This window comes from Colobus angolensis, unplaced genomic scaffold (genome assembly GCF_000951035.1).
Source record: "Colobus angolensis palliatus isolate OR3802 unplaced genomic scaffold, Cang.pa_1.0 Scaffold302, whole genome shotgun sequence".
Lineage (NCBI taxonomy): Eukaryota > Metazoa > Chordata > Mammalia > Primates > Cercopithecidae > Colobus > Colobus angolensis.
In genome coordinates this window covers 1,432,259-1,446,717 of record NW_012116289.1, presented here as the reverse complement: position 1 = coordinate 1,446,717, position 14,459 = coordinate 1,432,259, and positions in this window count along the sequence as shown.

Below are 14,459 nucleotides of genomic sequence, written 5' to 3'. Positions count from 1 at the left end.
CTCAACAGGCATTGTTAAAAAGATATATTTATGCAAGAGAAACCAATTGACAGCTTCCAGAACATCCTCTGCCCATGTGAGCAGCGTGGACGATCAAAGGCTCCTAGCCTGTGACACTCTAATAGCTGCTGCTTCTCCAAGTGAGTGTGACTCTGTGTGTAATGAACATCAGGTTCCCGCTAATCAAGGATTTTTTGAAAACCTTGCTTGACAGAGAGAACTGCATTCACCCCTCCAACAGCCCCATCCCAAGAGCCCCAAAAGTCTTAACTAATTCCAGCACCAACCCTGGGGAAAGGGAGGAGATAATAAAAGCAGAAACAGGGAAATTCCCAAAGATACCCTGAGGTTCCAGCTCGTCAGACAGGTTAATGAGGAGGAATAATAAGTGAGGACTGTGAACAATTAAGTTTCAGATTGCTTCTAACAACTATTTGCTCCAAACTAATGACATTTTCTTTCAATTTCTTTTTTGGCTCTAATTTACTAACGATAATCCTTAAAAATACAACTCTTGTCTCCGTTGTAAGAAATAATTAAACCGATGGGGCTGCCTCTTGGTTCCAAGCTGGAGTAGGTACGCTACAGGGAAGAATCCTAGCGGGAGGTTCTGTGCAGTGAAGTCAGTGGAGCAGGGCGGGCTGGAGAAGAGGGATGTGGGGCCCTGATCTCCCAGTACCCCATTAGAACCAAGGAAAAGGCCAGGTGCGGTGACTCACGCCTGTAATTCCAGCACTTTGGGAGGCTGAGGCTGGCAGATCACAAGGTCAGGAGTTCAAGACCAGCCTGACCAACGTGGTGAAACCCTGTCTCTGCTAAAAATACAAAAGACAAAAAAAGAGTAGCCAGGCATGGTGCTGTGCACCTGTAATCCCAGCTACTCAGGAGTCTGAGGCAGGCCACTGCACTCCAGCCTGGGTGACAGAGTGAGACTCTGTCTCAAAATAAATAAATAAATAAATACTAAAACAAACAAACAAACAAAAAAACAGGAACTGCAACTCCAAATAAACTTTGCCTGCCTAAGGTAAACATGCAATTCTTTTCCTCCTCCTTATCACCCTCCTTCTTCCTTAAAAGTCTATTTTGCCTGGCTCTTTTGTTTCACAGAAGTACCCTGCTACTGGCAATAGTTACCAAGAAACATGGGGTTCCTGAGTAAAAATAATTATTTCAGTTCCGCTGTTGGTGAGCTATTGGTTGCTACTTAGGAGCAATTATACCATAAATCTCATTTTGAACCTCTTTTGCCAAGTACTATCCATGAAAACTATGCTTCTAAAGGATGAAATTCCTTTACCTTCCTTAACTGAAATTAACTTGGAATGCCAAAAAGTTCAAATGGAGATTTTCTCAAAGTTGATGACAAACTAACCTATATTATCCAATCTCCCCCACCCTTAAGCAAGTTTTTCTGAACATGGCTTTTCATTTTCCTGATGTGTGGACCCACAGGGTTTACTTAAAAATATAAGATTCTATACACTATGATCATAAGCTGCTCTATTTCTGAGTTCCTGATTTTTGTAGATTTTCTTCCCCCTTTGTGTTCAGTTTCTCTGTGAATATGCCTCTTCCTTCAGTGTACCTGCCTCTAAAGGCAGTTTCCTTATCTCTACCTGCCTTTCAGCTATCAAACAATCAGAGCGAGAGAGGACCTTAGAGGTTCTTTAGTCCTGTGTCCCATTTTCCTCCCATCTAAAGGGGCGCTGTAAACATAGCATTTGTCTTAGATGTCCAGGGGATCTGAATTCTGTCTTTGGTAAGCCACCCTGCCCCATGAGATCTCTGTGAGTAATAGATGGAAATCAAGCCCAGTTCCTTTTGCTTCTACCCATTGCAACTTTAGCCCAAAGAAGTAGCCTTTTCCTGACCAATAGCATGGGCATCCATGCCAGGTAAAGTTGTCTCCTTAACTCTTCCCCATGCCCACTCAGCAAGTAGGAGGAATACTGGTCTCAAAAGCCAGGCTCCAGGATACATTCCTGGTTTTGTTTCTAGTGTCTGGAATCACTGGGCACCAGAAGGTCAGAGGGAGTTCATTCTTTCTTTTCCCTTCTACGCTCAGGTCACCCCAGTAGGAATCAGACCTAATACGCACGACTTCAGATACCCCAGGGCCATTTCCCTCCTGTGCTCTCTTCTCTGACATTCCTGCCCTATTATGGACTTGTGCGGCGCTGAGGTCCAGGCAAGCACAGGACTTTCTCTTGCTCTGTCTTTTTCTACATTCATCTCCTCCGGGACTGTTTTGGGAGCGCAGGTGGAGGGGCATTTTCAAATGAAGAGAAGGAAGACAGCCTTGAATCTCTAGACTTAGCCACACAGTCCGTCCTCAATCTACCAGAGTCTAAAATCATTTTTTAGGTTTTTGAGCACAGCCAACAGACAGCTACTTAATGTTATTTTTTTTTTTTAATTTTTTCCCCTGGTTTCTTTTCTGGGTCTTGTGCCACATGGGTCTCACCTATTTTCAATGGTGGGATTGTGGTACCATTTCATAATTCTGCTATCCTATCATGATGCCCAGCATTGGAAATGGTTATCTAAAATCCTTAATGAGAGATAGGGTTTTTGCAGCTCTAGTGGATATATTCAGGATATGGAGGAGGAAGTCTCCTGCACGGGAAAAGTCACCAGTGTTTAGAACTAGAAGGACAAACCCTCATGTATGGCACTCAGGACCCTGGTAATTTGCAGATAGAACATTTTATTGTGAGAATAAGGACAGTTTTATCAATATTTTGAATGACAAATTTCGTGAATAACAAATTTCTATAAGAAAAGGAAATTCTCACATTAAAATGATCAGAAATGTAGTACGTGGAATTTTTAAGCTTTGCACTTTTATTGCTGTACAGTGTTAGGCAGTGCAAAGTTAACGGCACTGCAGAGAGTTCTCCTTTCTGTCCGGGTCCAGAAAGGAATCCATTAATTTCGTCCCCAGCTTCCCTCAGTCAGCAGCATCCTGGGCTGGCACGTTAGCACTGACCTGTTCATTAGATAGGTCCACACAGGGTTCAAGCCACACAGACGTGGATTTCCTCAATGGCAAAGTAATGCTAATATAACTATTGGGAATCATGTTATTGAGTGTGCTCACTTGTCAAATGCAGAGGTCAGCAAACTTTCTGTAAAAGGTCAGATAATAAAAATTTTAAGCTTTGTGATCCGGACGAACTACCCAACTCTGCAGTTGGCCAGAAAGCAACCACCGATGATGTGTAAATGAGTGGCATGGCTAGATTTGACCCAGGGCCTCAGGTTGTGGCTTTCCCCTGACCCATGTCTAATTAGAGTTGCTGCCAGTTACAATGACAGTGCATACTAGTGTGTCATTCTCTCTTCTTTCTCTTTCAAGTAAAGCAGAAAACTGAATTGTCAATCTTTCCCACTTTTTCCTTCCATGTGACTCAAAAGGTAAGAGAGAAAGCCCATGCTCACATAGAATGGACTTCTTTGGTCCATTTGCTCGTTTATTGATTCAGTACTTTTGCATTGCAAGCATCTTGCAGCGCTCTTTTAGGTCCTGGGGATACAGTGATCAGCAAAACAGGTGTCCCTTGCAGAGTTTGTGGTATAGCAGAGGCCAACATGAAACCAGCAATTCCACAAATCTGAGTAATTTTAAGTCACCATTTCTGTATGTGACTGGAAAGAGAAGAATGAGGAGATATGACAAAGTGTTCAAGAATTATGTAATCCATGCTACAGTCATGGAAGGCTTTCTGGATAGTGGCATTTACATGATGAGATTATGCTCAGAATTGCAAGTTTAAAATACATTATTTCTATAATCAATAATACTACAAATGTAATTTTATTCTCTTCCATTTTCTCATTTTATTTAGAAATAGATGAGGCTGCCAGAGGGATTTTGACAAGGTAAAGACATTATCCAGATGTAACTATGGTTCCAAAGATGTGATATAGACAAGTTCTTAATATTAATTACATCAATCTCAGATTCCACCAAGCTATCAGAAATCAACAGCTTTTAGAATACATTGTAATAACATTTGAACTATATTCCAAATCATTGTAGCCACACCAGTCTGTTTCATTTAATAAAAGAATCTTTGAGGACATAACATCAGCTTAATGATTCTAAGCATTCTGCTCTCTTTCATTTCTTCATTCATAGTAAGGACATTTCTAAGTATAAAGACACACACGCACACACACACAGAGGCACAGGCACACACACACACAATAAGTTTTAGCATTTGGTTACATTAAAATATAAACTCTCTGTATATTAAAAAAGATATAAAATCATTAAAGACAAGCAAAACTGGAAAAAGGTGTATGCTAGGAGAGGCAATATCTTCACTATATAAGAGCTGATGTAAATTATTAAAAGGTTTAGAAGCATCCCAATAGCTAGTTGGAAAAAGAGATAAGGAGTAATCTATCTGACACATATTATGTATTTGATAAATATTTCTGAGTGGATAAATGAAAAAATAATTGACAAAATAAGAAATAAAAATGATCAGTAAAATATGGAAAAAGTTTCCATCTAACCAGATATTTAAGAAATACAAAGCAACAAAATGCAATTTTTTATCTGGTGACAAAAGTTAAAAATTATGAGAGTGCCCACTTTATATGCTGCTAGTGCCCAAGAATATTTGAACCCCTTTTACAATGGAACTTGTATCATAAGTTTCAAAAATTAGCAAACTCTTTGACCGAACAATTACAAATGAAGGGATTTGGGGCTGATTTTAAGGGAGAAATGAATGTGTATTTTAAAATACATTTATAAGCATTTTCCACATAGCATTATTTATAAGAGTGAAAGAGTAAAGCAATCTACACTTTCATCAATAAATAAGTGGTGAAACAGTCTTTTGGCATCCACAAAATGAAATATTATCCAGCCATTTAAAATGATGATCTTCAAGATTATTATAAATACTGAAAATGTTCAAGATAGTTTGTCAAGTGAAAAGGCTGTTTGTAAAACAATGTATAATGTGGTCCATATATATTCATATTTATTTATACACCTTAAAAATATGAGAAAACATTTGCCAAAATGTTAACAGAATCTATCTCTTGTTAATATTATCTTTACGCTCAAACAGAGTTTGAGCAACAGCTTGTCTGGAAAGCAAACAGCTTATCTGGAAACTCCACAGTTTTTGTCATGAATATGTATTGTATTGATAACAAAGAAGAATTAATTTAATGGTTTTGTTTCCAAGAAATTAAAAGCAACATTGGTAAGCTTCATTCGGTGCCCATTAGGAATATTCTGCAAGCAAACAACAATGGCCTTGCGTTGGAAACTGTGAAGCGGCTCTTTCAAAGCAAAGCCTGTGAGTGGAAATCTGGACATAGTAGGTGGCCCAGTAGGTGCGAAATGCATCCAGTGCCAGCTTCTCTGGCTGTTTTAGGGATCCTGGGGTTCATGGCTCTGTGTAGAGGAATGAAAAGCATGGCAACATTTGGCACTTGAGCAGCTTCATGATGGAATACATCTTGTGTGAGAATAAAAAATAAGGAAAATAAGGAGGAAGCTTTGTCCTTTTCACTTAGAAAGGGAGAGCTATTCTTTACAGCACCATGGGGATTGAAATAGCAGCAATGATGAATGTCCTTAATGATGTGTACAAAGATATCACTGCAGGTGGTGGGTCTGGGAGAAAGCATCAAGACTAGAGATGTGACAGCAGCAGAAGCCTCTTGTAGAATCCTGTGTAGAGGGACAACCCCAAGCTCCTGACAGAGAGAGGTGAACAACGGATATAATAAGCTTGCCTAGTACTCTTTTTTGGGGGAGGGGCCACCCTTTTGCTGGGCAGCAATGGGGGAAATCAGCAGTTAGACTTTGCCATGTGCTCCAGCTTGTCCTCCTTCTTGATGGCATAGGAGTTGGAGAAGCCCTTGGCAGAGACAATGAGCTGATCCACCAGGCATGGAATGGGGAATCTGTAAATAACTGCAAGGTGATATGGTTTGGCTGTGTCCCCAACCAAATCTCATCTTGAATTGTAATTCCCACAATTCCCACATATCATGAGAGGGACCCAGTGGGAAGTAACTGAATCATGGGGGTGGGTCTTTCCCATGCTGTTCTCACGATAGTGAATAAGTCTCATGAGATCTGACAGTTTTTAAAGAGGAGTTCCCCTGCACAAGTTCTTTCTTTTTGCCTGCTGCCATCCATGTAAGATGTGACTTTGCTCCTTCTTGCCTTCTGCCATGATTGTGAGGCCTCCCCAGCCACGTGGAACCGTGAGTCAATTAAATCTTTTTTCTTTCTAAATTACCCAGTCTTGGGTATGTCTTTATCAGCAGCATGAAAACAAACTAATACACAAGGTAAGTAGATGTTTGGGAGGATTAAGAACATCATATTTTACACTTTGGGAGGCCAAGGCAGGTGGAACACTTGAAGCCAGGAGTTCGAGACCTGCCCGGCCAACATGATGAAACCCCATCTCTACTAAAAATATAAAAATTACCTGGGCGTGGTGGCAGGGGTCTGTAATCCCAGCTACTCAGGAGGTTAAGGCAGGAGAACTGTTTGAACCTGGGAGGCAAAGACTGCAATGAGCCGAGGCTGTACTCCAGGCTGGGTGTCTCAGAAAAAAAAAAAAAAGGAACTCATCTTTTAGATTGTGAATATATGTTATTTAAACTCAGGTTGATGAAACAAGACTTATACCAGTTATACTAGAGAGATCAGTGGTCTCAACTTATCTCTCCAACTGAGTCTTAAATTTTTACAATTAAATGTATGTTGCTAGAACTAAAAATTACCCCAGTTTGTGTCTTAGGTATTTCCTTCAAATTGTAACTATATAAACATTGGAATTTAGAACATAGGAGCAGTTTATGGAGGAAAGTTGTCATGGATTAAAGATGGTCATAAATTCTTTGGCATTCCTCTAACCAAATGGTAGAGCCTGTTTAATGACACTCCCTGAATCAGGCCAGCTTGTAACTTCTTTGACTAAGATTGTGCACCCAAACTAATGCTAGGGCACTTCTAGGCCTAGTTCCTGAGAAAAGGCTAACAACTTCTTCCTGAGTCTTTTGGAGTCTCAAGAAGCCATGTAAGAAATCCAGCTACCCTACTGGAGATACCTTAAAGAGGGCCCTGAAACTACCTAGAAAGGGACAGTGGCAAATTTGAGTTCAGCCTTCAGGCTGTTCACTGAGACATCAGTTATGTGAGTGATGTCTCTTAACCCCTCCGGACTGGACCAGCTGCAAGCTGACCACCACTGAATCAACCCAGTCATTGCCATGTGAAACAGAAAAATTGCCCAACAGAACCCTGCCCGAATTCTGGACCCCTGAAATTGTGAGCTCTAATAACAAAAAGTTATTGTTTTAAGCCGTTAAGGTTTGGGGTTTGTTATATAATGATAGATAACTAGTACAATGGTATAAGCTTCATCTTCCACAAGGTTGTGCCCAAGACCCTCCTTTTGCCCCACATCTTGCTGGAGCTTTTGTGTGTGTGCTGTTTGTGTAGATTCCCCTTTTCTGGAGAGCACTATAGGTGTGTTCCCAGGAAGCACAGGAACAGCTCCATGAGTGGTAGAGAGGGAAGTCCCCTTAGCAGGACTTTGTATCCCTTCTCCCATTAGAAATCCATGGGGATCCACTTCACTCTGCACTCACCCCTTTCATACAGGATGCTCTCAGGTTGGTTTCTCCTTGGGTGGCCCCTCAGTACCTATATCAGAGGACTGCCTTAACTAATTAGAGAAGATGATTCTATCTGATGGGACTGAATGGCTGAATCTGAAAACCCCCAAACTTTCAGATTATTTTCTGTGCTTATTATGTGACTTTTTGTTCTGTTGAAAATAGCTAACTTTTATGTAGGTCATTTTCTTCGTTGTAAAATGAAAATGATAACATCTACCTTTCAAGTACCTCAGGATTATTGTGAAAGTCAAGGGAGATGAGGTGGGTGGAAGCTCTTTGTGAGCTATAAAATGTTATGCACTTGTAATTTGTTATCATTATTATTATCATTATTGTTAAGGAATTAGTAAATTATAGATAGTGTTGGAACATGTGGGCTTAGCATTGTGTGATCTTAGGCAATTCACTTAACATCTCAGCAATTTTCTCTAAAATAAGAGTGTTTACTAAATAAACATCTATAAGGTTCCTTCCAGCTCTCAAATAATATGATTGTGATTTTTGAGAACCTATTTTAGCACAGGCAAGGTAGTGCATGCAGTGTGTTCAAAGACAAATGTGTCTTCACCTCTGCTGACTTGGAATTTATAATGTAGTTGTTAATATAACTCATACTTTAAAAACCAAATAGTTCAAATCAGTCTTTTAAACACAGATTCCCTGGGAGGAAATTTTCCAGATACAGAAGCATAATATGCTGGATGTCTTCTGTCTGCCCTGCAGACCCACTCTGCAGCCACTCTCAACCTTGGCAGGCTGACATGTGTGAACTGAATTACTGTGCTCTCTGGCATCATGCATCTCACTGGGTACTGATAGACCCAGCAAGAGATGAAGGGAGAGAGAAGAAGGTCAGGGTTTTTATTCTCCTAGCTCTTCCAGGGGGTCATGTGGGAATATCTGTTCCCTTGACCCAAGGATGTCTCTCAAGACTGTCCTCCTCACATGGATCTAATCATTGAGGTTCTGGAAACTTCTCTCACCCCTTCCTCCTTTGCCCTAGGGATGAAAACAACTCAGCAGCAACAAATCCTAGAATCCTTCACCACCCCTTTTGGGGTAGGCAGTCTCTTTAATGAACTCAATGTTTATGTCCTCTCAAAATGTCTATGTTGAAATCCTAACCCTCAATGTGATGTCATTAGGAGGTAGGGCTTTGGAAGGTAATTAGACCAAGACAGTGAAGCGCATAAAGGGATTGGTGCCCTTACAAAAGGACCCAAGAAAGCCCTTTACCTTTTCTACCATGTGAGGACACAGAGAGAAGATGGACATCTATGAACCAAAAAGTGAGACCTTGCCACACACCAAATCTTCTGGAGGCTTGATTTTGGATTTCCCAGCCTCCAGAACTGTAAGAAATAAATGTTTGTTGTTGTTTAAATCCCCAGTCTATGACAGTTTTGTTATAGCAGCCTGGACAACTAAGGCAGCCTCTAAGATGGTCCCCAGTGATTCTTGCTTTCCAGTAGTCACACTCTGGTGTGATTCTCTCCTCTTGAATGTGAGTGGAATTTATTAATTCACTTCTAACAAATGAATAAAGAACATGAGCTAGGCTGTCACTTCTGAGATAAGATTATGAAAAGACTTTGTCTCCTGCCCTGGCCACTCTCTCTTGGATCACTTGCCTTAGAGGAAGCCAGCTCCTATGACCTAGAACAGCCCTGTGGAGAAACCCTCACTGCATGGGATCAAGGCTTATTCACACCAGTGTGAATGAGCTTGGAAACCACTTCTTCATCCCCAGTCAGGTCTTTCAGTGAGACTGCATCCCTGGCTGATAGCTTGACTTCAATCTTGTATGAGACTTTGAGCCAGAGATAACTAGCTAAGCAGTGCTGGAATACCTGCCTGAAAGAAACCATGAGGAAATAAATGTTTGTTGTTTTAAGCTGCTAAGTTTTAGAGTAATTTGTTATACAGCAATAAATAACTAATATACTTTGTGATTTTTTTGACATATTTGCTATACTTTGTAAATCATTCTTTTATTAAGTATTCTTCAAATTATAATAATTTGACTAGCCTAGCTATTTCCTGCTGGGATTATGCATAAAACAGTATTTCTGGGCATATAAGAGAAATAAAATACTCTTCTCAGGTTCATTTCCTCCAAAGACATAAGAAGAATAGATAAGGTTAAATATAGAAATTTCCCTGAGTCTTTGAAGACCCTAAGTTCCTTGAAATAATTTAGATTTATTTTCTAAGGATGGTAGATGGGAAGGATTTAAAAGATCCTTTTAAAGGAATTTAAAATCCTTTTAAGGATTTAAAAGAGAAATAGCTCCTTAGCATCGAGATAAAAAATGAAGGTCGTAGAGATTTTTTTTCCAAGAACATCCTGAAGCACTTAAGTACAGCACATCTAGGGTGACAGACTTCAAACTAAAGTGGCCATGGGGTAAATGGTTGATGGGATTCTTCAAGGAATGGGCACTTAGTGCCCCAGGCTTGGGAGCCTAGACAAGAAGAAAGAGAATCTCCTTCATGAAACTTCACCCTCCTTTATGGGACCTCATGAACCTTGGTAGTTGAGATATCAAGAGGGTTAAAGTAGTTGAGAGACAATGGAAAGTCAAAGAGGGCTTATGACATTATATGATAGAGACAGCAGCTGCAGACAATGACCCTTATTTCTTGTTTCCATGAGTGAGACTACCAACACTCTCCCCTGATCCCACAACCCCTCCACAGATACTTTAACCTGCAAAAGGGTTTTGTTTGTTTTTGTGACAATCCAGGGAACATAGAGGTGGGGATCATGGCAACTCTTACTTAGATTTGGGAAAGTTTTTTAAAAAGTGACATTCAACATAAATGACTTCATTCACCTGACCTCACCAAAGTCAGCAGGGATCTCTGATAAGGCCCCTCTTGGTCCAAATCCTCCCAGGTTTGGTTGAAGATTCAGACTGTATTTGACCCACACACATTTTTGACTTGATGGGATTGGTATTAAAGCTCTACTGTGAGATAGGAATTTCATTTGTTATTCACTAGAGAGTCTGTTAATTGCACATTTGTGGTTTTCATTTTTCTTTGAGGATCAGATTTTGTTTGAAATGACTCATTAGAGTTTTTACAACCTTTTCTGTCAGTCAACATTTTGGTTATGGAGAAAAAAGTTTATCTCTGAAAAGGTGATGTGAATCTCTGTGACTTAAGCAAAAGAAAAAGTTATCTTTAAAGCTGGTATGTGGCCTCATGCTCTTCTCTAGTGTTTGTGACCTACCATGGTGGATATCTCCTCTCCAACGACAAGACTGGATAGAATATTATAAATATATGTGTTTTTCTATAATAGTCATCAGTGCTTAGTACTTGCATGACTAAAGATGATGTACATCACTGACCTATTCATAATACTTCACAAAGCAAAAGGCATGAGATGAGCTTTTTTGTAAAAGAAACCAGTTTTTTAGCCTTTTTACTGGTGTTAACACAACCAAGAGATAGGACAACTCAATTCTGTGATAGCGTAACAAATCTGGGATGGTTTAATATGGCTTTTCCCCTCCTTTGGTCACTTAGCTCACCCTTTTATGTTGGGAACAAAAAATATCACACCAAAGATACATAGCCCAATAACACTAGTGATGTGGGATAGATATTCAAACAACAGTGTATCCACAACATTATATGACAAAGTACTGGTTGGCATGCCACTGAATGGGTACCATGACTATTTATTAGTTATCTCTAAATGAAGCATCTTAGCTGTGCACTATGAATCTACAGGCCTAGCTACCCCCAAGATGGTTAGGATGGTGTCTTTGGGGCTATTGCTGGATATCAGACTAAGTTTGTACCCTTTCAAAACCTGCAAATCGCCCTCGTTTACAATCTTGGAATTTTTCTGTATTATATTGACGTGATTATTTAGCTTCCATCTTTCTGCTGCAACTGGTTATTGAGGATTTCATTTGGTGTGTAGGGGCCCTAACCAATTATATAAAAAAGGCCCTTAGTAATAGTCTCGTGGGTCTCTTGTTACTAAACAATGAAGAAAGGCTCTAATACAGAACAGTGTGGCTTTAGACATACTCACTGCAGCCCAAAGAGGGAACATGCACAATGATCAAAACTGAGTGTTGTGTCTGTATCCTAGATGAATCAGATAACGTCACTAAATTAATGGCTGATATAAAAACTCAAATAACTAAACTTTTAGGTACAACACTCTCTCCAAGTGACTGGGTAAGTAGCTGGTTTTGATACTGTGAAACTTGGTGGCAAAAGCTTTTACTTATTCTAGGAATTATAATCATTTGTTGTGTTTTGTCCTGTTTTTGCCCTCACTGCTGCTGTGGCATTTGTTCACAATGGAGTTGATATGCAACTAAAGAAACTAAAATAATGGTTACTCCAATAAATTGCATTAATTAAAGATGCAGTCTGGTAGCCTGTCTCAGGTCGCAAAGTCACTTTCCTCATGTTGCTTTACGTTTATCCTGTGCCCTATCAGCTTTATAGCTTGATAAATTCCTCCTGCCAGAAGACATGACACTCCAGGAATGAGCCTTTCTAGCAATGTAGGACTAAGTTTCTGAACATAAAAGGAGCCTCTAGAGGCCAAAAGAAATCTTTCCTTTTTTGTCTCTGAAGGTTCACTGAAAAACTCAACTCACAAAAGACAGATTAATTAGAGAAAAGGCATACAAATGTATTATTAATGTGCACATCAGGAAGAATTACAGAGTGATTACCCCTTCTCCATGGAATACGGAAACTTACATATCATGATTGAAGTTTCGGAAAGGGCTCAGAGCATGGCCCAAAACAGATTATGGTGGTAAATCAGATTACAGTGGCAAGACAGGTTACGGGAGGGAGAGAAGAGGAAGACTGGCTAGCAAAGGTGGTCTTGTTATGTAAATGAAATCTCACTGGTAACAGACCTCAAAAAGAATAGATGGCAAATGTTTCTTTCAGATCTTTAAGTGCATCAGACTCTCAGGTAATCTTTCCTAGATCAGACATGGGAAAGCCTTCAGAGAAGGCCTGACTGCAACAATGCAGATTTTGTCTACCAGTGAAAATCTTGCCCACAAAAGACAGCATTACAGGACTACTGTCTGCAGGCCCTCTGGACAGCCATCTCAAAATATTTCAAAGAAATATATTTTGGGGTAAAATATTTTTTTATTTCCTTCAAGCCAAAACTGTTTGAGTTTATCCATGATGCTGTCTTTGAAAGATCTCAATTAAAAGAGGGAAATGTGAAATTAAATAATTCAAACTTAAAGTAATTTAAACCTAAAACTGCTGGAACATTAAATATCCTGAGCCTTGTGGCATGCAACTGCAAACTTCTACACTTTTTTCTCCTTTTTCTAGAAATAACTAATGCCTAAGATGCCAGAGATAAGAACCCCTCAGATCACTACCTCTCCTCAGGAAATAATAAAGTAATATTCCTTGGAATGTATCAGTCTATAGTCATTCAGATTGCTGTGGTGTGTATACCTGGTATACTATAAAAATGCTTCTCCTAAAGCTTCATGCTTGAATAAGCTCTATACTTAATTACATTTTCTTATTCTTGTTAAGACTGACACCTTTTACCTTGAATTGTGCAGAATAGCTGATACTTGTTATAATTAAAATAAGTGTGATTAATGTAAAAAGTTAAACAGAATAAGGAAACTCCCAGGTATGTTGTACCGAGTTAGGTGTATCACTTTGGCTAAATAAATGGCTATTATTTTATAGTGACCTTTGATTCTGCTTTGATCATGTGTTTTAAACCTTTTATATTTGACCAGATTTCCAAAATCAAAATTCCAAATTCCTATTTTGTTTTTGCATTTTACTCAAAAGGTAAACAAAAATCTTTACTATCTCTTGTTAGTATGACACAAAAATGTAGTTCAAAAGAGAAAACCAAATTCTACCTTTACATTAGTATATTATTAATACTAAAGCTAATTTAAATAAAACCTTATAAACAAATCTATCCCATACCAATAGTTTTGACCAGAAGGTAGGATTTCCATAAACCTTTTACAATGTTTTCTTCCCATTCTCTTTCTTTACCAACTTTCTATATCCATTTAGTTCTATCTAGCATTTTAAAATATTTTCCATTTAAATCAACTTTTATAAACCTCTAAACCAGGCAAAAATTGCTTTTCCTTGAATAAAAACCATATTCCTTTGCCTTCTTATAACCCCTATCGCCAAAAACACATTCTGCTTTCCTTGTACATTTTGCATATAGAATTTTTTGACATCTAGTAGTTTTAATCACATACATTAATCACAATGCTAACTCTTAGTAACTAACTTTTAGTGAAAAACCTAGGAAGTAAGCAATTTTAAGTATGTACCAGATGTAGAGCTCAGGACAAAGGACAGAGCTGTGAAGACAACGCCTGGAGGATCTAATTCCTCTCAGCATGGCCAACAGACACAGCTAGACTAGGGAGGATGGGTCCCAGATATACCGAGGTCTTACCGTGGCCACTTGTCTAGACCTCAAAATCTAAAGGCTCAAACCCGAAGACATTAGCTCACAGAGAAATTAAGCAAGTATCAAAAATAATATAGTGATGAAACCATGTTGGTGAAATCCTGTGTCTTCTAAAGATACAAAAAGTAGCTGGGCATGGTGGTGTGTGCCTGTAATCCCAGCTACTCCGGAGGGTGAGGCAGGAGAATTGCTTAAACCCGGGAGGTGGAGGTTGCAGTACACCAAGATTATGCCACTGCACCCCAGCCTGGGTGACAGAGAAAGAGTCCAAAAGAAAAGAAAAGAAGAGAAGAGAAGGGAAGGGAAG